This window comes from Geotrypetes seraphini, chromosome 3 (genome assembly GCF_902459505.1).
Source record: "Geotrypetes seraphini chromosome 3, aGeoSer1.1, whole genome shotgun sequence".
Taxonomy (NCBI): Eukaryota; Metazoa; Chordata; class Amphibia; order Gymnophiona; family Dermophiidae; genus Geotrypetes; species Geotrypetes seraphini.
Genome location: NC_047086.1, coordinates 35765639 through 35788614, shown reverse-complemented (window position 1 = coordinate 35788614; position 22976 = coordinate 35765639). Strand labels below are relative to the sequence as shown.

At 42.2% G+C, this 22976-nt stretch overlaps 1 long non-coding RNA gene across 2 annotated transcripts; it reads right to left on the bottom strand.

The window, feature by feature from the left end:
* Nucleotides 1-22976, bottom strand: LOC117356484. 2 transcript variants are annotated; one of them, XR_004538648.1, is made up of 4 exons: nucleotides 22831-22976; nucleotides 19826-19975; nucleotides 19260-19307; nucleotides 1-566 (listed from the first exon to the last, which is right to left on the bottom strand). It is a non-coding gene; the product is annotated as an uncharacterized LOC117356484 (long non-coding RNA). The 2 variants fall into 2 exon arrangements; XR_004538647.1 differs by lacking the exon at nucleotides 1-566 and adding an exon at nucleotides 8271-8724.

Genomic DNA, 22976 nt, shown 5'->3' with positions numbered 1-22976 from the left:
GGCGTTAGTTCTAGCGCATGGTAATATCCTGCGTGCGCTATAAACGCACCTTAGTGTAAAAGGAGCCCTAAGTTTGGAGACTGTAGTATTTGTGACAACACATTGGAAATAAAAGAATTTCTAAATCCTAATGATCAAAAGAAATGTATTTTCCAACTGTGAAATGGATTTTCTCACTTATGTTATCCTTTGTCCCTGTTCTAAAATTACAGTATGCATAGGGATGACCATCGAAATGTTTAAAACCCATGTTGCTACATAAATCTAATTGACATCAGAAAGTTTTAAAAGAACCTTGTAGAACACTGCATGTCATTAGATCATAAACGTGAAGATTTATGACACTGCAATTGACAGTCAGTGTCTGCTCATCCTTGGGGGGAGGGGGGTAGATCGCAATCAGCAATGGAAGACGGAATGGATATTTAACCTTTTATTTGGCATAGTTGCTCAGAAGAAACAGGTTTCTCTGGCTCTTATGGGAGATCTGCATCTCCAAATGCCTGTTACTTGGAACTGTTGCTCTCGTTCAACATCAAGTCACATAAAGCAGCAGTTTTCACCATCTGCCAATAAAAGGGTTAAATTAAACACCATTGAGCCACATGATTTGAATGCATACATTGATTGGGAGTATTTCTTTAAGGACACATTAAGCAAATTGATTTTTTTTTAAAACACATTTGATGTTGCAAATGCAAGTCTTACTGTTGGCTGAGATATCAATGACGTAGCTGACATTCGTTTATACTGAACGCGTCTGACTGAATAAGTGCCATTTTCAAGGAAAGTGAAAGGACTTTAACAAACAAGTAAGTGCAGAAACGCTGCAATGATAAATGTTACATTTGCAGAGGTTCTTCACACAATAGGTTGTTATGTTTTTTTGTTGTTAAAAAAAAAAAAAAAAATCAGCATTCACAGGACATACCCCTGAGGAATCCTCCGTGAGAAACAGTGGCCCCATTTTTTAAATTTTATTTTTTTTTGAAGATACACTATTGCAGATTTTGGTATCATCTGCAAAGAGATACATTTTACCTGACAGTCTTTCAGCAGTATTGCTTAGAAAAATGTTAAAAAGAACAGGCCCAAGAACCAAACCTTGAGGCACACCACTGGTAACATCCCTTTCCTCAGAGCAATTCCATTGACCACTACCTTCTGTCGTCTTTCACTCATCCAGGTCCTGACCCAGGCCATCATTTTGGGCACATCCCAAGGGCACTCAGTTTATTTATTAGACACCTGTATGTAACATTCTCTTAAAGGCTTTGCTAAAATCTAAATACGCCATATCTAGTACACTCCCTCTATCTAATTCTCTGGTCACCCAGTCAAAGAAATTGATCAGTTTTGTTTGCCAAAACCTGCCTCAGGTGAATCCATGTTGCCTTTTACAAAACTTTAGTGTGGTTTTTAGCCATGGCGGTAACAGCTCAGATGCCAATGCTAAAAAACGCTCTACAGTTTTGTAAATGGGGAGATAGAATAAAAATACATAGACAAAGATTAAACTGAAGCACCAAGAAGCTGGACTCTGCATACAAAGCAAGACCACAGAAACAGCAATGCATCTCCCCTAAAGCAAAAAAAAAAAAAAAAGAATAGAATTTTTTTCTACCTTGTCTTCTCTGGTTTCTGCTTTCTTCATCTTCTTGTCACTCCCTTTCATCCACGGTCTACCCTCTCTCTGCCCCTTCTATGTGGCATCTTCTCTCCTTCTATTCACTTTCCAGAAACTTTATGCCTCCCCCTTCCATCTCTTCCACACCCCATGGTCTGGCATATCACTCTCTCCTCTCCCTTCCCCCCACTTCCATCAGCATCTGCCCCCTTTCTCACCCTTCACCATGCTTCCATACCACCCTGACCCCCTTTCTCACCCTTCACCACATTTCAATACCACCCTGACCCCCTGTCTTACCCTTCACCATGCTTTCATACCACCCTGACCCCCTTTCTCACCCTTCACCATGCTTTCATACCACCCTGACCCCCTTTCTCACCCTTCACCACGCTTCCATACCACCCTGACCCCTTTTTTCACCCTTCACCACACTTTCATACCACCCTGACCTCCTTTCTCACCCTTCACCACACTTCAGTACCACCCTGACCCCCTTTCTCACCCTTCACCACACTTCCATACCACCCTGACCCCCTTTTTCTCCTTCCACCACCTTGCTATGCTTCTTTCTCTCTCCATCGAAATCAGCAAGGTCCCACGATGATTAATTTTGCTACTGCTGCTTCGGAAGAGGTAAGCAACGTCGGAGGGGGGCTGGGCCAGCAAAGACAAGGTCCTGCGATGACTGCGGCTGCCGGTCCAACCCCCTCCGACGTCACTTACCTTTTCCGAAGCAGCGGCAGCAAAAGTAATCATCGTGGGACCTTCGTGCACTTCAGCGCGGCTACTGACTCTGCTCTGGAATAAATACGGCAGCCGCGCTGAGGTGCCGTTTTCAGCTGCGCGGAAGCTTCCGGACCCGGCCGGCTGTGCACCCCCTTGGAGCGTGCACCTGGGGCTGACCGCCACCCCCCCCTTGGCACGCCACTGGGCGCCTGGGCCAATCAGAGACTTAGGCCCCTCCCCAGTGCATCCGAGGAAGAGCCTAAGGCTCTGATTGGCCTATATGCCTAAGGCTTCTCCAATAGGAGGGTCCTTAAGCAACCTGGACCAATCAGAGCCTTAGGCCCCTCCCCGGCCCATCACAGGATGCACCAGGGAGGTGAAGGCCCACCATTTTGAAGTGGCGGGCCTGCTGGCTGGAGGAAGTCATGAGCAAGCTAGTGGGGTGGGTGGTCGCTGGGGGCACAATGGCAGCGGGAGGAGAGTGGGCATCCATCCTACTGCTGGGGGGTGTTGGGGGTTGCTTTATGGCAGTGTCAGGAGGAAGCTGGCATCCTTCCTGCTGCTGGGGGGAGTGGGGTTGCTTGGCAGCAGGAGTGGGCACATAAGACACACCTATAATAATCTTGGAGAGAGCGTGAACTCGAAGGCCTTGAGCATGCGCAGATGCTCAAGGCCCAGCAAAGAAGAGGACGCAGATCTTCGGACACTGACACCGTTTTTAACCCTTCCTGATGTTCTTCCCTAAATGTTTTTCTTTTCTTTTTTTATTTTAAACAGATGTAGTTTATCCTTGTACTCCTTATGTATCTTTAATTATTTATGGATATGTTTGTATGTTTATTGCTTAAATGGTTTTATTTATTTCCCCAAATTTATCTTTATTATACGCATTGAAAATATTTGATATTGCGTTTAAATCAAAATCTCAATAAACTTGAAACTTGAATGTCCTGTGCGTTGGTGCCGGTGGCCAGATGGGGGTAAGCAGCGTGTTCGGGTGGGTGCTGGGGGATTTCAGATCATGGCAGAGGGGGGGTTGCGACGCGAGCGGAGGGATGTCGGATCGCGGGGGGAGGGTGCCAGATCGAGAGGGGGGGGGGCGGATCATGAGGGGGGCCTTCGGGGGGAGCAATGCCAGTTCTCGCTGGCATCGGGGGGGTGGGAGTGAGTGGGAACGTATTAAGCAAGTTTCCCTTAGTTCCTATTGGGAAACTTGCTTTGATATACGAGTATTTTGGTTTACGAGCATGCTTCTGGAATGAATTATGCTCGTAAACCAAGGTACCACTGTACTTAAAACTACTGTATAAAAAAAAAGATGTTATCCAGGGTTATACAAACATACCACAACAAGAAGCAATAGAAATAATACGGGACACCATTAACATAGGGATTTCTTGGGGGAGTCACCCACAACCTCAGGCAATTCATTCCAAAGCTTAACTATTTTCTGAGTTAAAAATATTTCCTCCTATTGGTTTCCCTGTAACTTCATCTTGTGTCCCCTAGTCTTTGTAATTTTTGACGAAGTGAAAAATCGAACCACTTGTACCCATTCTACTCCACTCAGGATTTTGTAGAACTCAATCATATCTTCCCTCAGCTGTCTCTTTTCCAAGCTGAAGAGCCCTAACCAGTTTAGTCTTTCCTCATATGAGAGGTGTCCCATCCCCTTTATCATCTTGGTTGCTTTTCTTTGAACCTTTTCTAGTGCCACTATATCTTTCTTAAGATAAGGAGACCAGAATTGAATGCAATACTCTAGGTGAGTTTGCACCATAGAGCAATACAGAGGTTATTATAATATTCTTAGTCTTGTTAACCATCCCTTTTAAAATAATTCCTAGCATCTTGTTTGCTTTTTTGGCCGCTGCCACACATACCAGTCTCTACAGTTTGGTGCTCTTTCTTAACTCCACCCCTCTGTGTAAAGAGGTGCATTTGCTTAAATAAGGCATATTCTTCCTTCAGAAACAGCAAATTTGTGGCATAGGGGAAGCTTCTGGGTCAGTGGCAGGCAGCATGTTGGAATTGCTACTGCTGTCGGGGACCCATTCAACTTGAAGAGAAACAGGACCATGGGAGCACAGCAGATAATCATGGGGCTCTGGGAGGGCTTCCACATTACTGCGGGAATGCCGTAATAATGGTCCCCATTCCCACGGCACTACCACAGAACAGTCCGCCATTACTGTGGTATTCCCAGGTGATTTTTCAAAATGCTGCACAATTACCATGGTAATTACTTTGTGTAATTACTTTGTTGACAAAGAAGAAAATGAACCATCTTCAAGTCAACACAAATCACCCATTGATGTTCCTGGTAATTTATCTTTTCCAAGACTAAAGAGATGACCTTGTACTCTTCTTTCATCCTGGTGGAGTGACCGATTGGAACAGAACCCTAATTGTTGCCGATATTTGAAAGAACACATTTCAAACTACGTTTTGAACTGTTAATGAAAAGACGCCACTCATTTGGGTTATATTCTGAAAGACCTATTTTCTTCAGAAGGTTTCTGGTCATTGCAGAATACTAACTATTGTCTTCAGTAAAGAATGGCAATAAGTCCTTTTATTTCCTTCGTTAAAATGTAATTTTTATTCCAGGCTGAAGTACATTCTTTTCCTTTAGTCTGAAGGCAAGCAATTCAGAAGACTCCTTGGAAAGATTTAAATCCCCGATCAGATCACTCAATTCAGTCTGGTCAAAACATTCACTATGTGAAGTTATTTGGGAATCACTGTCACTGTGTCCCCACTTTCTTTATCTTGTGCGATATAAAAACATGCAAGACAACATCCTCTCAGAGCTGTCGTAGTTCATGGAAAGGTGGAACGGGTACAAGATTTAAGTGCAGAACAGGGTCTCCATGATTATTTTGATTGATGCCTATGATATTAACAATACAAAAATAGTCCATTTGTACTCCAAATTTCAGGCAGTTTCTCTTTCCATTTGTCCCTGGCGTAAATGCTCTGTACATGTTTTGCTTACAGTGTGAGGAGCCCATGGCTTATCTTGATCTCCAAGCTTGACATCAAAATAACCTACATATGCTCTTTTTACAAACTTAGAAATAAGTTTCCTACTTGCTTTCAGTGCGTACTCCATACAAATATAGCAAACTACATGGTTCATTGTTAAAACCATGCGAAACAATCGCGCACAGACAAAGCCAGGCTGACAATCACTTGCAGGACATCAGCGTGCCGGATTTAAACTCATTTTGAAAGGGCTCCGAGGGGATTTTTTTTTTTTTTTTTGGGGGGGGGGAACCACCACACTTAACTTAGTAGTGTTGGTGCTGCCATTGGGGGGGGGGGGATTGTGGGGGGACCCCCCCCCCATTATAGAGGAAACAGGCTTTTTCCCTATTTTTTAGGGAAAAAGTTCAGTGTCCTCTGTATTGTGTATGTGTGGGGGGGTTCCCCCCCCAACCCTCTCCCCCAACGGCAGCGCCAACACTACTAAGTTAGGAGCACCCTCAGAGCGCTTTCAAATTGAGTTTAAATCCAGTGCGCTGATGTCCTGCGTGCGATTGTCAGCCCGGCTTTGTCTGTGCATGATTGTCTCGCGCGGTTTTTGACGCGTCACCGACTACGTCGGGATGATTCAAGCAGATCCATCTTGAAGTAGCCGTAACCTCTATGGCAGGGGTGCCCACACTTTATTGGCTTGCAAGCTACTTTTAAAATGACCAAGTCAAAATGATGTACCAACAATAAAAATGTTAAACATATATATATATACCAAGGGGCTCATAATCGAAAGAGAAAAATGTCCAAAAACCAGCCGAAGTCGGCACTTGGACGATCATAAGTCTAAAACGTCCAAGTGCCGATAATAAAACGGGGTTTTGGACGTATTTAAAAATGACCTAGTCCTTCATAGTGCCACTGAACGACCAAAACTAAATGGGGCGTTTCAGGAGGAGTGTCGAGGGTGGTTGTTGGGCGGGACGTCGTATAGCATGTATAACCAAAAGTTATACAACCCAGGATCGACGGAACTTGGACGTTGTGACTTAGACCATGTAAAATATGGTCCAAGTCACAAAAAACCACCTAAAGTCACCAGATAAGCATTGAAACACATAAAACAGATCCCCACACACTACCCCAGTGATTACCGACAATAAAATATTAATCACACCTTTAAAATTCAGCCTCCAGACCATTATCACCTGGCAGCCTGGCATAGGAAAGCCTAGTCGTCCAGCACAGAGGGGTGGGTTAGGGATCCATGGAGAGGAGGACCCATGCCCATAAAAGCCCCTGTAATCACTGCATTGATACTTAACCATGTGCATTCCCCTGTACACCCCCAAAACCCTTTTTTACTGGCATATAAGTGGCTCCTGCAGCCATAAGGGCTATTGGGGTGGTAGATAAGTGGGTCTAATGGATTCTGGAGGTGGTTTGGGGGGCTCACCGTAACCTATAAGGGAGCTGTACTGAGGAGAAGCTATGGCACCCTTTTTGTGACGTTCAAAGCAGTGAGATACCCCACTATTTAGGTGCCATGTCTGGGTGTTCAGTCCATCACTTTGCAGACCCCTCCCACACCCAAAAGGGCTTGTTCTGGGCATTTTTGACTTGGACGAAAAGTTGGACGGAAATGTGGTATAAAGATGGACGATTTAGCGACTTGGCCGATCAGATCTGCAGGACGTATAATTAGACGATTTTGGAAAGAAAATAAAATTTTGGAAGTATTTTTTGAAAATGTGTCCTAGGCTGTTTTTTTTTTTTTTTTTTACTTTGGACGACTTGCGACTTAGACGAAAACGGACTTAGACGTCCCTTTCAATTATGCCCCTCCACGTGTACTTTATATTTTAAATATATATTGTTTACCTTACATAACAGCATGAAACAGGGCTAGAATGCAGATTCTAATCCAGTCCTCTGCAGTGACGTACCTAGCATATGTGACACCCGGGGCTCATCAGTTTTTGACCCCCTATCTCATCTATATGAAAAGCATGATTTTTAGTAACAAGCCACAAATCGCACAAGAAGGAAAAGGCAACATCTTACATACTGCAGTGAGAAGTAGAACATCAATAAACCCATTCTAAAGCTAAATAAGCCAGACTAGTACAGATTGATCCTACACAGTCAATGCTAACAGAGAACCATGTCTTTTGTACACACAGAACACAGAAAACACCTTCGCCCAGTATGGAACACACAATCACAAACTACCCCCCCCCCTCCTTTTTACAAAATCGTAGCACGGTTTTTAGCACTCACCACAGCGTAACAGCTCCTGTAGTATACATGATACTCTGCCTTGTTGCTGTTTCTCAGCTCGGCCACATACTGCTTTGGATTTTCAGCCTCACTTCTTTACTGTGCCACGCCTGCCCTGTTCCGGCTAAATCCGAGTTCTAGCTTCCACTAGCCCAAAACTATCATCTGGATGCTTGCTTATCTGGGCTCCGCTGACTCTGCAGCTGTGAACCAGTGAAGCAATGCAAGTGCAAACTGAAGGCAGGAGGCTCCCATTTATAGGGAGTACCATCAATGGTTCAGCCATGCCAGTGGCCCATATTATGCAAGGTTCTAATTATGAGCTGAGGATCTGCCAGACCCCTCTGAAGCTCTCAAGCATAACCTGATCAGCTAGTTTAAAACTAGGCTAGCTACTGCTGTAGTGGGAAAGCTGAGCTGCCCTCTCTCTTCTCCTGGTTGCCACTCTTTTTTTACAGTTTCTTCCTCGTCTCTCTCTCTCTCTCTCTGCTGCTAGTCCCATCTGTTTTCAGAGTAAGGCTCAAGCTTTTCTCTCTGCATTCAGATCCCATTACTGGAAGATCAGCGAGCAATGGGTTCTTTTCTAAATCCCAGCACTGCTTTAAAAAAAAAAAATAATAAATGCAGGGCACTGTGACTGCTGTAATGCACACAGCAGAAGTAGCAAATGTGCAAAACACAATTTATTTAAAGCAAATGCTCTACATGGCCACATTTCACCTCACCGGGCTGTTGTCAGGAGTAGGGCGGCGCTTTTTGTTCCTCCGCTTGAGCACTTGGTGGCAAACCCTTGTTGTCTGGGCCGTGTGGGTGATTTTGTAGGCTGCAGCACTTAAAGAGTTTTATAAAGTCACCTTGGCCAGTTTTAAAGTGCTGCAGGCTGCAACCTTCGAATTGACACACGGCCGTGAGATCACAGCAAGCTCCAGCTGAAAAACTAACCCGGCCGATAGTAAGTTTATTATTATGTTGATATTTTAATGACTGTGGGCTCATCCTTGAACCCTGGCTCAGGAGTGAGTTATGTGGGCAGCGAACACCAGTCTCATAGTGCTGCAACCTGAAAAACCACACAGGGGCGATTCATTTATTTCATTGAACCCCAGCTCCTGTAAGAAAAGAGACACACGGTGCTGTAAACTTAAACGTACGGTAGTTTTTGCGGGACCTTGCTGTACCTCCTCACGGCTGCTCCAATAAGGAAGTGATGTCGGGGGGGGGGGGGAAGGGGTGGACCGGCAGCCGTGGGGAGGTGCAGAAAGGTCCCACGATGACTCAATTTAAAGTTTACTGCCGCTGCTGCTGGTCCTGGAAAACAGCAGCGGCACAGCAGGGAGGGTGGTTCCAGACCCGGTGGGCTGGCTGGGCACCTTCCTAGGGCATACAACTAGGGCAGACCGCCCCCACCTTGGTACACCACCGGTCCTCTGATATCCAATTTGTACCTCTTCTGGCTTGAGTAGTACGGTGCTAAGCTCCATCCCCCGCTGACCTTCTAACCCCACCCTACCAGCTCTCTGATTGGCCAGCGTTCTCCAAGAGGTGGATTAATTGGACGCCAGTCAGGAGGGGAAAAAAGGGAATTATGATTGGCCGGCGTTCTCCACAGGGCAAATTAATTGCACGCTGGTCAGGAAGGGGGAAAAAAAAAAGAAGGGAAACTGCATGGCTCCGCGATCAACTCGCGTTGCCTCTGCGATCGACCGGTCGATCGCGATCAACGTATTGGGCACTTCTGCTCTATGGTATTCGATCTGCAAAAATGAAATGATATGAGTGGGAATATACACACATCTCCTATACGATCATAGCTATTATACAGTTAAGTTACATACCTTTTACAATCCAGTGTTTTGGATGTAAAACTACAGCTGGAAATATATAAACACTTTCACTATCCCTCTTCCTTTACAAAGCTGTGCTAGCGTTTTTAGCGCCGGCCGTGGCGGTAAGAACTCCAACGCTCATATGCTACTGTTAGTTCAAATATATTTTAGTATGAGGCAGTCATTTGTGGTACAATATTACGTTAAGCCCCTTATAGATCAATATAAAGGTCGTCTTTTCCTTATAATGACTGGATAGCCATCAAGATGATCACTCGAAACTGGAAGAACTGTGATCGTTTAAATTTTTCGTTCTGGTGGGCAAGTCTTTGCTCTAGTTATAGATTTGAAAGAATAAATGCTGAAAATTTGGGGCAAGGTAATATATCTAAATTGATATGGGGCCCATTGGCATCATATGTTACCTCATTATAATTGATTGTTGACTGTGAGTCAGTCTTTTGTTTACTTTGGTACATATCCAGGGAAGGGTGGGAGGCAATGTTCCCTCTAATTTTTCATAGGCTGTGTGTGCAAAAAATTTCATCTGTGCGCATTTTAAAGAAAAACTAAATTTGTGTGCACTATAAAAATGATAGCCAGAGGGCCCGGAGTTCAGTTATGGGCAGGTCTTTGGGTTTAGGCTGAATTAACGAAAACACAATGTAATTTTAGTTACACTTTATGTTAGTTACACTTTATGTATTAGTATATAGGCTTATAGATGGAAAATATTTATAGAAGAATGCGTACTGTTGCAACCTAAGGGGTGGGATACACTATAGCCCTCCCCACAATATCTTCTATATTACAACTGTTTATTAACAAAAGTCTTCAGGCCCTCTGAGGTACCACCAGATGCTCAATTATGTCTCATAGCAACTGGCTTTATGCCCCCTATCGTCATCGGGTCTCTTTAGTTTTTTTAAAGTTTTTTTTTGTGCAATGCTATATTTTCGTGTTAATTCAATAAATAGTTGATAAAAGTTAGAACTTATCTTGGGTGGTTCAGCCAAGAGGGATAGAGTACTGCCAACATGTTTCACCCTATTCGGGTTTCCTCAGGGCACACACAGACTCTATCCCTCTTGGCTGAACCACCCAAGATAAGTTCTAACTTTTATCAACTATTTATTGAATTAACACGAAAATATAGCATTGCACAAAAAAAACTTTAAAAAAACTAAAGAGACCCGATGACGATAGGGGGCATAAAGCCAGATGCTATGAGACATAATTGAGCATCTGGTGGCACCTCTGAGGGCCTGAAGACTTTTGTTAATAAACAGTTGTAATATAGAAGATATTGTGGGGAGGGCTATAGTGTATCCCACCCCTTAGGTTGCAACAGTTACACTTTATGTAACATAAAGTCTCATTTCAATAAAAATAAATTATGTTTCATTGAGCGCTACCTATAAATACATAGTAACATAATATTTATAGGTAGCGCTCAATGAAACATAATTTATATTTATTGAAATGAGACTTTATGTTACATATAGTGTAACTAAAATTACATTGTGTTTTCGTTAATTCAGACTAAACCCAAAGACCTGCCCATAACTACTTTATACTTAAAATTTAGAAAATAACTGCAATTTAGTTTTCAAAGTTTTTCCCTGCGATCTTTCATATTTATCCAGTCCAAATAAATTTTGTCAAGATCTGTTAAGCCTCCGTCTTGAAGGTGACTCTTAACACGCATCAGCATTTCCAAATGCTCTAAATGTAAACGATTCCTTTGTTTAGTCTTCAAATTGTTCATTAGACTAAAACCACGCTCACAATCTGAACTAGATGCTAAGAATGTGGAACCAATGTCCATCAATTTTGCTAAATCTGCAAATTGATCATTCTGAAATGCAAATTTCGTCATATCTGGAAAGCTGTTTATCAGATTGCTTTTGATTTTTTCTGCAACAAGGAATTTAAAGTCATTGTATTGCTGAATAATAACACTTTCCTCCGGAAGAAATTGTTTATACTTTAAACAAAGAGATCTGATATGTCCATTTCCGAAGTCAAAGTCGCATTGTGATATTGCTGTACAGTCAAAAGCAGACCATTCCTCAACTTCATTTTCAGTAAATCTTTCACCCAGATGCAAACATAGAATGTTGATGAAGGTTAATATGGAATTAGTATCCACTGAAACTTTTTCTCCAGACCTCATCCTATTATCAAGAAGACTGTTGACTTTATCACTCCACTTAACCTTGTCACCTAAGTATTGCATTCGAAGTTTGTTCAATTTACCCTGTGCAAGATGATAAGCTTCCAATGGTGTCAAACTACATTTTTGAAATGCCATGGTTAAGGAAGCCAGTTCTGATAAGACATCATTCAAAACTTTAAGTGTAATACGAAATTGTTCACTGTTCAGCTTCTTATAGCAGTACTTTGCAATAGGATCATTATCTTTGTCTTCTTCAAAATATTTTAACAGGGGATCATAATTTCGAATAATTGCTTTAAGTGCAAAGTGTCTAGATAACCAGCGCACTACATTCAGAGGTCTGAAAGCAATTGATTCACATTCAGATGCATCTGCTATTTCTTGAGATTTTCATCGTTTAGTAGAAGACTGACAGAACACCGTGTACACAGTTCTCATTACAGTTTCTACTTCTTTCATCAATTATACTTCTTTCCAGGAATCAGAAAGTCCCAAATCTTTCCGATGTGCAACACAATGTTGCTGCACTAAATGTGGAATGTCTTTTCTCAGCTGTGCTGCAACACCATCTATTTTGCCCAATATAACAGAGGCACCATCAGAGGTGAACATAACCATTTTATTCAGGTCAAGTTCATATTTCCTATAAAATTCCCTAATTGCTGTTACTATTGATGTACCATCACATGCTTCTAACTGTAGCATCCCACCAAATGATGTCCTATACTCATTTGAATTGACTGGCCGATACTTAAAGTAGAGTATTAAGTACTTGTTGACAGAAATGTCTGTGCGTTCATCAACAGTTAACGTGATACGTTGCTAATTTAATGTCTGCCATATGATCATCTTGCACGAAGCCATTGATAATTCCAAGAAATTCAAACGCATAGTTTTTGCTTCTCCAGCTATCAGGTATACTAACATACTTTGCCATGTGCTCATTGATATAAGAACATAAGAACATAAGCAGTGCCTCCGCCGGGTCAGACCATAGGTCCATCCTGCCCAGCAGTCCGCTCCCGCGGCGGCCCAAACAGGTCACGACCTGTCTGAATCACTAGAAGGGGCCCCCTTGCCACCTTGGTTTCCCATTGAATCCTATCTTCCCATCGAAGTCCTAACCCTTCGGTCTTGCACATGCATGAGCTGGTTGGGTTTCTATACTTATTACCTGGTTAGCTTTCTATACCTATGTTACATCCCAGCACCTCTCTCAGTATCCCACGATCCCTTTATCCCTCAGGAATCCGTCCAATCCCTGTTTGAATCCCTGTACCGTACTCTCTTGAATAGAGAGCATTGAAATATTCATCTTAATGGCCAGCACAACACTGTCAACAAGAACCTTAATTTCATCAGGACTGGAACGCTTCCGTTCATTACTAATTTGCCTGTTTTATTTTTTGGTTGGGCTTTCAAGCAACATGTTGACCAGTCCCCCTCTTAAATTCAGATTTTTACTTCTGAGTTTCCTAATAATGTTGGTATGAGATTTACTTGATAGATGGCGTTTCAGAAAGTCCAGTTTCCAAACATCATCCCATATTTTTCCAGTAGAGAATTTTCCAGTTGCTTTGGCATCTTGACAATAACAACACACAACGCCATCGTCTTCGTCATAGGTAAATATTTCACACAGTCGAACACGCATTGTATTTCGAGATTCCGGTATCTCCATTTCAACAATTTCTTCAAGCCATTCAGACTTAAAAGCTGTTGCAGCTCTCTTACGTTTTACACTTTTCACCATTCGCAGTTTAGACATTTTAAGAGTTATATCTGGTTGCAATTTAATAAACGAATACAGTTATACAACCGCAGTACCACGCTGCACACTACGATTCCACGAAATAAACAATATGGTGGAACTTCAGGTAGCCAAAGAATTGGAAGTGTTTCATATCCTATGGCCCTATGGGGCATGTGATGTGTCAAGTTCAATTGCCAAAGATAACGGAATCACATGAATGACTTAAAATTTATATTTTAGCGCTTCAATAAATGTGATAAATGGGAAATCGGAACAGCTGGTCTTCTGCAACATTTCATTTTAGCAGTGAAAATCATTTTAAGCAAAAATTTATTTTTTTGTGCGCGCTATTTTAATTTGTGTGCGTGGGTTTGGCAAGTTGTGTGCGTTCGCACAAGCGCACAGCTTAGAGGGAACAGTGGTGGGAAGGGGTTATTTATGTCATAAATTGATTTTTGAATATTCACACTTGGAATGGGTGGGAAGATATCAATATTCAGAATAGGGTACGGTTTTTATGGTAATATATGTTTTTGTGTTTTATTGAATGATTATTGGATGGGGGGAATGGTTGATTATGAACATGTAAAAGTTGAATGTGCTTTTGTTGTATCATTTTACGTTACATTTGTTGTATTGCACTGTTGAAGTTTTGAAAATTAAGAATTATAAAAAAATATATCTATATGTATCTTTGTTCCTGTATTCTGTCCCAAGAAGGGCTTTATGTCTATCTCCTTCGTGAGTGTACCCAGCTGCAGACATTGCCAGTTCTTGAATGTTTCCACAATACACTGACAAGTATCATTTTACCTAACATCCTGTCCAAAATCTTGAAGCCATGTTAATCTTTATACTGTGTTCACTGTCTAGTGGCCTGGATGTTTGTGAACTGTGTTATATAGATCTAAGCTCTCCTGGAATAAGAGAGTTGCCAAGTGCCTATGGAAAATTGCCTGACCAAAATGTCTGGTTACAACTTCCAAGGATATTTTATGTTCTTTTTTTATGTTCTCAGCTTGGATGGCCTTTGAATGGGAATATAACCAATTTCTTTAGAGGTTGTAAAATACTGTATTTCTTCTAATATTATTCTTGCAGGCATTTTCATCTCACTTGGCTGGAGAACTTGGTTTCTACAATTTGGCAATTTATATAATCAATATTGTGCAACTTTTATCATCATCGTCATCATCATCCACAATTCATACACAGGGCTCCTTTTACTAAGGCGCGCTAGCGTTTTTAGCACACGCAGGAAATTACCACACGCTACGCGGCTAGAACTAATGCCAGCTCAATGCTGGCGTTAAGGTCTAGCACGTAGGGCAATGTAGCGCGTGCTATTCCATGCGTTAAAGCCCTAACGCAGCTTAGTAAAAAGGAGCCCATAGTTTGTTACATCCAATGTTAGAAGATTCATCATGATTTTAGCCCTATCCAAAGGTTTGGGATTATAAAGGCAGTGCCCAATAATGTATTAAGTGCTGCTACCTGTAGTTGGGCTGCTGTAATTTTTTTAATTTATATTCTTTTACAACTTGTAAAACAACAATTAACTAGAAATAAACAATTGAAATAGGAAACAAATAAATCAAATTATAAAATAATTCCACATTAGTAACTAAAATCATAGTCCACAATATGAGAACAGAGAATCCATCACCTCCAAGGGAAGCTGGTTTTCAGGAAATAATTCAAAATCAAATCACATTACAGAGTACAGCTGGAGTCAATTAATTAATGGCCTGGTTGGGGAGATTCCATGGAAGCCTCTGAAGTTCTTTTAGTTGTTTTACCCTCAAGGAAAAAAAATTCAACTGATCAGGTTCATAAAAAAAATAAATCTATTATTCTGATAAGTAATGCAACATTTGCAAGGAAAATGTAACTGAAAAGTCGCTCCTATACTCAGAACAGACTGACGATAAGCCAGAAATTTCTTACATCAGGCTTGCATCCACTTCGATACATCAGGAAATATTGAAATTTTGAATCCATGAAATTCCACATTATCGGCCCTATAAAATAGACGTAGAATTGCCTCCTTATCTTGAAGAAAAACAAAAGTCGCCAATAAAGTGGCTCTAGTAATTATTTCTTCTTGAGATGTCTCCAACATACCAGTGAGATCCAAATCTCTTGGTATTGTTTCTCTTTTTTCTTTATCCTCTTTAGGAAGATTCAAGTAATATAACTTTTGTAACGGTGGCATATTATTTTCAGGAAATTTCAAAAGGAATGAAATAAATCTCTAGGCATTTGAAATTTAGAGTCAGGAAAGTTTAAAAGTCTCAAATTCAAGCTTCTATTTGCGTTCTCCAAATTTTCTATTTTCCTAGTAAGCAAACACTTTTCTTTCAGATGTAAGTTGATAGAAATCTTCACTTCTGCCATTGATTTCTCTAAATTGTCCATTCTATCAGATTTTTGTTGGAATTTCTCTTCAAAAGTTTTAAATTGAGTATTAGTATTGTGAACTGAGGCAACAAATTGGGAGCCTACCATATGTAAAGTTTCTAAATGACTCCAAATCGCCTCCATGTCAATCATCACAGGTCTCGCCAAAGGAACAGGGAGACTCCCCAATAGGTTTAGCCTCCTCCTTCCCTGCTGCAATATGAGTTCCAGTTCCTCCAGGCTCTAATGCAGGGGTGTCGAACTCAATCAGAGAAGGGGCCAAAATCTAAAATCCAGCCTAAATCGCGGGCCGAATGGTTTACTGAACAGTCAAAAACTGACAATGTTAACCAGAAATGTGAATTTAAAATGAGTGGAACAATCTTTTCCTTAACAGTGCTGTTAACCAACTCACATGCTATCAAGCAAAACAGTAATATTGGTATCAAGCAAAACAGTAATATTGGAATGTACCTAAAATGCTCATTGTTTTGTTTTCTGGCTAGATGTCTGAAACCGTTTTCCCCGTATCAATGAGTCAATGTTCGGTTTTATTTCTTGGGCTGTAGCAACCCGCAAAACAGCATGGAGGTTGTCATCGGTAATGCGTGATCTGTGCTTGTTTTTGTTCAGATTCATTATTGAAAACATCTGTTCACAAAGATAGGTGCTCTCGAACATGGATAGAATACGGGCAGCATGAAGTCGGAGCTCTGGCATTGAGTCAGGGGGCAGTAGAGGGTAGAAGTCCTCAATTTCAACATCCTGAAACCTTGATTTCAGGCCACTGTCAGACTGAAGCTCGATTATCTCCATCTGAAGGTGATGGGGCACATTGTTGACATTAACTGTAAAAGGATTGGCAAAGATGTCAAAGCCTGAGTGCTGTGTTCTAAAGTCAGAGAAGCGCCGCTCAAATTCACTTAGTAAACGGCTAACTTTGGTAGCCAGCCGACTGCAAGGAAAAGTACCAGAAATAGTGGTTGAGATACTCAAACAAACGGGAAAGTGTGCAAGATTGTCCTGTTCCAGTTGGGACTTCCATAGTTGAAGTTTATGCTGGAATGCTGTGATCATGTCAGACATCTTCGTGATGACTTGTTTGCGTCTCTACAGCTTCAGATTCAGTTGGGCGAGATGCTCGCATATGTCACACATCATAGCAAAATCACATAGCCAGGCGGGATCCGACAGTTCAGGCAAGGGCTTTCCTTTACTTTCCATGAAAAGAGCAATTTGTTCTCTGAGCTCAAAAAATCTTTTGAGGACTGCGCTCTTGCTCAGCCATCTTACTTCTGTGTGGTATGGCACGTCTCCATGCTCTGCACCCACCTCCTGTAAAAACTGCTGGAACTGGCGATGATTCAGGCCACGTGCCCTTATAAAGTTAATAGTTTTAATGACTGTGGTCATTATGTCATTCATGTCCAGAACTTTTCCACACATAGCCTCTTGGTGGATAATGCAATGATAAGTAATCAAGGGTGTGTGGCAGTGACTTTTTTGCATTCTTTCCTTCATTAGTCCAACCAAGCCTTTCTTTTCTCCGCACATTGAAGGTGCGCCATTGGTAGTTAGCCCCACCAACTTTTCCCAGGGTAATTTAAAATTATTTATAGATTTTTCCACAGCCTCAAATATATCTCTACCAGTCGTCGTCCCATGCATGGCAGCTACATCCAAAAGTTCCTCAGTGACAGAGAGGTCGGTCTTCGTAGCACGTATAAAGATGGACAGCTGCGCTGTATCAGTGTTGTCTGTGCTTTCATCGATAGCAAGTGAAAAAGCGAGATAACTGCATGCCTGTTCGGCCAGCTGTGATGTTAGATTTCCTGAGAGTTCTTGAACTCTGTCTGCAATGGTGTTTCTTGACAAACTGACAGTTTGAAAACTCTGTATCTGGTCTGGGCATACTTTCTCACACACTTTTAGCATGCATTGCTTCAAAAAGGCACCCTCTGAAAAACACCTTGAAGTACGGGCAATTTCTTCAGCCACTATAAAGCTTGCTTTCACTGCAGCATCATTTTTCGCTGTAGCCTTTGTAAACATTTGCTGCTGTGATTGTAGTTTGCCTTTTAGTTCTTTAACAATTTTATGCTTTTCTTCCAAAGTATATTTGCCATACTTAACATTATGTTTGGTGTCAAAATGACGACGTATATTGTACTCTTTCATCACCGACACTGTCTCATAACACAATATACACACTGGTTTGCCCTCACTAAGCACAAACATGTATTCATTTTCCCATTTGTCATTAAATTGTTTGCCTTCACCGTCAACTTTTCTTTTCCTGGACATTTTGGGATCAATATTGGCAGTAAAAGATGTAGTTTATTGGAAATCTGCATTAGAATGAAAAAGTCAGTCAATAAATGCCTGGCTGGGTACAGATAGCAGATTCTGTTGCGATTTTTATGCCTACACTTTATGCCAGGAACTGGCAGCTTCTGCTGTGTATTTTTTATGCCCGCACACTCACTCTCTCCTCTGCTCTGCCACCCGCACAACCACATCGGATGCCGGACTATAGGTCACGCCTCCTGAATCACCCTTGCGCGTTATACGCGTGAGCGCGTTGTACAAAATTTTTTTTACATAGTTCCCCCCCCCCGACGTCCGATTCACCCCAAGCAGGACCGCTCGCACGCACCTGCACCCCCACCCCGAAGGACCGCCGACTCCCCGACTCCCAACACGATCGGGGCAAGAGGGAGCTCAAGCCCTCTTGCCCCAGCCAACCGCGGCACCCCCGACACGATCGGGGCAAGAGGGAGCTCAAGCCCTCTTGCCCCGCCGACTCCCCGACACGATCGGGGCAAAAAGGAGCCCAAGCCCTCTTGCCCCGCCGATTCCCCAACTCCCCGACAATATCGGGCCAGGAGGGAGCCCAAACCCTCCTGACCATGGCGACCCCCTACCCCCACCCCGCACTACATTCTAGATTTCTACCACTCTCTGGGTGAAGAACTTCCTTACGTTTGTACAGAATCTTTTCCCTTCTAACTTTAACGAGTGCCCTCTCGTTCTCTTCACCTTGGAGAGGGTGAACAATCTCTCTTTTTCTACTAAGTCAATTCCCTTCAATATCTTGAATGTTTCGATCATGTCCCCTCTCAGTCTTCTCTTTTCAAGGGAGAAGAGGCCCAGTTTCTCTAGCCTCTTGTATGGCAACTCCCCCAGTCCCTTAACCATTTTTGTTGCTCTTCTCTTGACCCTTTCGAATAATACTATGTCCTTTTTCATGTACAGCGACCAGTGCCCCGGGCCACAGTAGAAACTTCTACCATGGCTTAGTAAAAGAGGTTCTTACTAAGCTGTGTTAAACACTGCTTATGGGAAGATTCTCAAAACTTAATGGTAAAATCCGACAGGCTGCTACCGAGGTCACTATTGTAACAATTTCAAAAAGGCGAGTCATTCTAAAAAGACCCTACATGCAAATAAGGTTAGTGGATGTTTACATAGGCTCGCTAAACTTACTTGAGATGAGTTGCTGGTAGTAGTGATCAACACATGCACAGAATACACCTGCATATTAAAAAAACAAAACAAAATTGAAGATCAGCAGGAGAGAAGGCCACTTTCTCCCATCGCTTTTGCACAACCTCCCGACACCCACCCCTGAAAGCAGGAGAGATGCCCACTCCCTCCTACCGCGTCACAAAATTCCCCGACACTACTACCCCCTCCTCCTCCTGCATTTGGAATTCCATCAATACCAGGTGACTTGTTTTTCATTAAAGCTTTAATTGCTGCTATGACTTTTAAAATATCTGGTTCTTCTTTGGCATCAGTTTCCAGTTCAATTTCTCCAATGTTATCCTCATTGTCTTTTTTGTACACCATATTTTTTGTTCTATAAGACGCACCTGGCCATAAGATACACCCCCTCTGTAGAGAAGGAAAAACCAAGGGAAAAAAATTTGGTTCAGAATTTTTTTTTCTTGGTTTTTCCTCCTCTACACGTAGGTGCGTATGGTGGTCTGGTGCTGGGAAGCCCAAAGCAACCCACAGCCTGAAGCAGTCCACAGCCCCTCCCCCGGTACCTTTTTAACTGGCGGTGGTCTAGCACGGTCTCCTGCTGGATGGCTGCCTTTCATTGCAGAGCGATGCACAACACAGGAGTGTGACCTTTGCATTTCCTGCCTGGTCCTGCGCCGCTCCGTGATTGGCTGAGGTCAATTCTTGATTTGCGTCTTATGGAGCGAAAAATACAGTATATAATGCTGAGAAAGTCAGTAATTTGGATCACTTTTATTAGTATACGTAATAGTGAACTAGTTTGCAAAATAAAAACATTGATAACCCTGAAAACAGAAAATTTATGCTTAAAATATTACCTAGATTCATTACAAATGAAGCCATTTTAAAAGTACAGATGAAAGTAATTCCACATCTCGAACATTTAAATAAGTTTGATAAGAAGCCACATAAAAATTTCAGAGCCCTCTCCCCCAATTCTGAACTTCTGTAAGGTCCCTGCAGATTCTGAGGCCCAAAGCTGTAGCTTATTTCACTTATAGGTAAATCCAGTAATGCATGTATCTTTCTGACTCCACATGCAGCTTTATTTAAGCTAGTCCCTTTATGCTCTATCTAACTCTTGTTACTCTATCTTATCTATATATAATGTTCTACCTTCTATTACACCCTATGTTGTCTATTGTAAGTAGCATATTATACTATAATATGTACTGTTAATTGAATATTTTTGTTGATGTTGTTGATTGATCTTCATGTACACCACTTTGGGTAAATTTCTTCAAAAAGGCAGTAAATAGATTAGACGACAACAAGCTCTGAAATCTGCACAGGGGTCGTGGTGGTTCAAGTATTAATAGCAGGTCAGATTTATCTAAGTAGTGGGGATATCAGATGTGAATACCTTGGAGAAGGAGTGAGTTTTAAGTAATGCTTTCAAATTTCTGAAGGAAAGGTTCAGACCATAAATCAAGTTGAAGAGGGTTCCATAAAGAAGGGAATATGACAATGAAACATAAATAATTATCAAAATGACAATGTTCTTATACGCAGCATAAAATCTGTTTTACTACTTGGGATCTAGCTAGGTACTTGGGACCTGGGTCGGTCACTGTTAGAAATAGGAAACTGGGCTTGATGGACCTTCGCTCTGTCCTAGTATGGCAACTCTTATGCGAGCCAAGTGTGGGATAACCAATCCATTGTGACATCACTGATGAGTTTGGCTTTTAGGCAGTGGTGGAATGAGGCTTTATGACATCACAATCTCAGCTCTGGAATGTTGTTACTGTTTGAGTTTCTGCCAGGTATTTGGGACCTCAGTTGGAAACAGGATCCTGGGCTTGATGGACCTTCGCTCTGTCCTAGTATGGCAACCCTTATGTGAGCCAAGTATGGGATAACCAATCCATTGTGACGTCACTGATGAGTTTGGCTTTTAGGCAGTGGTGGAATGAGGCTTTATGACATCACAATCTCAGCTCTGGAATGTTGTTACTGTTTGAGTTTCTGCCAGGTATTTGGGACCTCAGTTGGAAACAGGATCCTGGGCTTGATGGACCTTCGCTCTGTCCTAGTATGGCAACCCTTATGTGAGCCAAGTATGGGATAACCAATCCATTGTGACGTCACTGATGAGTTTGGCTTTTAGGCAGTGGTGGAATGAGGCTTTATGACATCACAATCTGAGCTCTGGAATGTTGTTACTGTTTGAGTTTCTACCAGGTACTTGGAACCTGGGTTGGAAACAGGATCCTGGGCTTGATGGACTTTCGGAATGTCCCAGTATGGCAATTATTATGTTCCGAGGGTAGAAGGGAGAAGTAGTAAGTGTTGTTGAGTAGCACAAAGAGTGTGACATGAAAGACAAGGTCTCAGAAAACTATGAGGCTGATATTCAGCCTGTGTCATTCAGCATGTTTTTTTTGTCAGCCACTGGCTTTGGCGTCCATTTACTAAGGTGTGGTAGCTGTTTTAGCAGGTGCTAAATATTAGCATGCGCCAACGCATCCATAGAATATAACGGACGAGTTAGCTAAAACAGCTAACGTGCCTTAGTATAAGGACACCTTTATGCCGGGAAATTCAATGCCGGGCCAAGTCCGGGCACTGGCACTGAATATCTGGTTGTAGATGGTGTGGCCACCGGGCCCTGGACTAGGCGGATAACGCCCTGAGTGGACCACAGGAAAACTGCGCTGGCATGCTGCTCAATAAGGAGACAATCCCCACAGGCAAAATATCAAACAAAATAGTCAAAAGGAAACCAGGTAATTAGTCAAAACTCCTATCCAGGGTTCTTTATTCCACGAAACCAAAATCAGAATGACAAACAAAAAAGAAAAAAAAACCCTCAAAGTGAAAATCCTGGTCAGCAGATCAGGATATACAAAGTCCCTGTGCTATATAGCAAGTGCAGCACAGCTTTCTAAAGCTAGGCCTCACCTGGGCCTAGGCCTTACTCTGACCCTAGCATTGGGCCTTGCTTGCTCAGAAGAGAGCTAATTTTTACAGAGCACAGTGTAATAACTTTCACTGCATTATTTCAACCAAACACACAAATGCAAAAAGGAAAAGTTCAAGAGGCCCTCAGCTCACTGCTCCTGAGCTGGGGAAGGAGAACTGTCAAGTTTGTCTTCATACAAATATTCAACACATTCAAATATTCCCACCCGAGGTCTTGACAAACTTCTCCCTCTTAGTACAGTTCTCAGTTCCTGGGCTTTACTGCGCTCAAACAAAAACCATGCAGTTCAAAATAAAAAATTTCCCCAGCAAAACAAACTGGGAAAGCACCAGCCATAGTTCTTTATAACACATTGGGCCTCAGCAGTTCTGTGAGCAAAAAGAAAAAAAAAAAAAAAAATCCAAAAACTCTTTCTCACTAAGCTGCAGGTTGTAACACAAGCCCTGGTAATTGTTCATACAAACATCCAAGATAGCATTCAAAACAGTTCAGTTCAGCAGTGGAAAGCTATAAAAAAAACTTCCCACAAAACAAACTCAGTTGTAGAGCTCAATGGGCCTTACAGGGAACTCCTATTTCCATAGCTTCCTGGTCTGGAAATACCTGCTCAACAATGTCCATTTCTTCCTCCTGAGGCATGGCCTCAACTCCCTGGTCTGGAGCTAAATTATCCACTTCCATGGGTTCTAGGCTGTTCAGTTGCTCTGGACTGGATGGCTGCTAAGGACCTTTTCCCTTCCTTGTCCTCT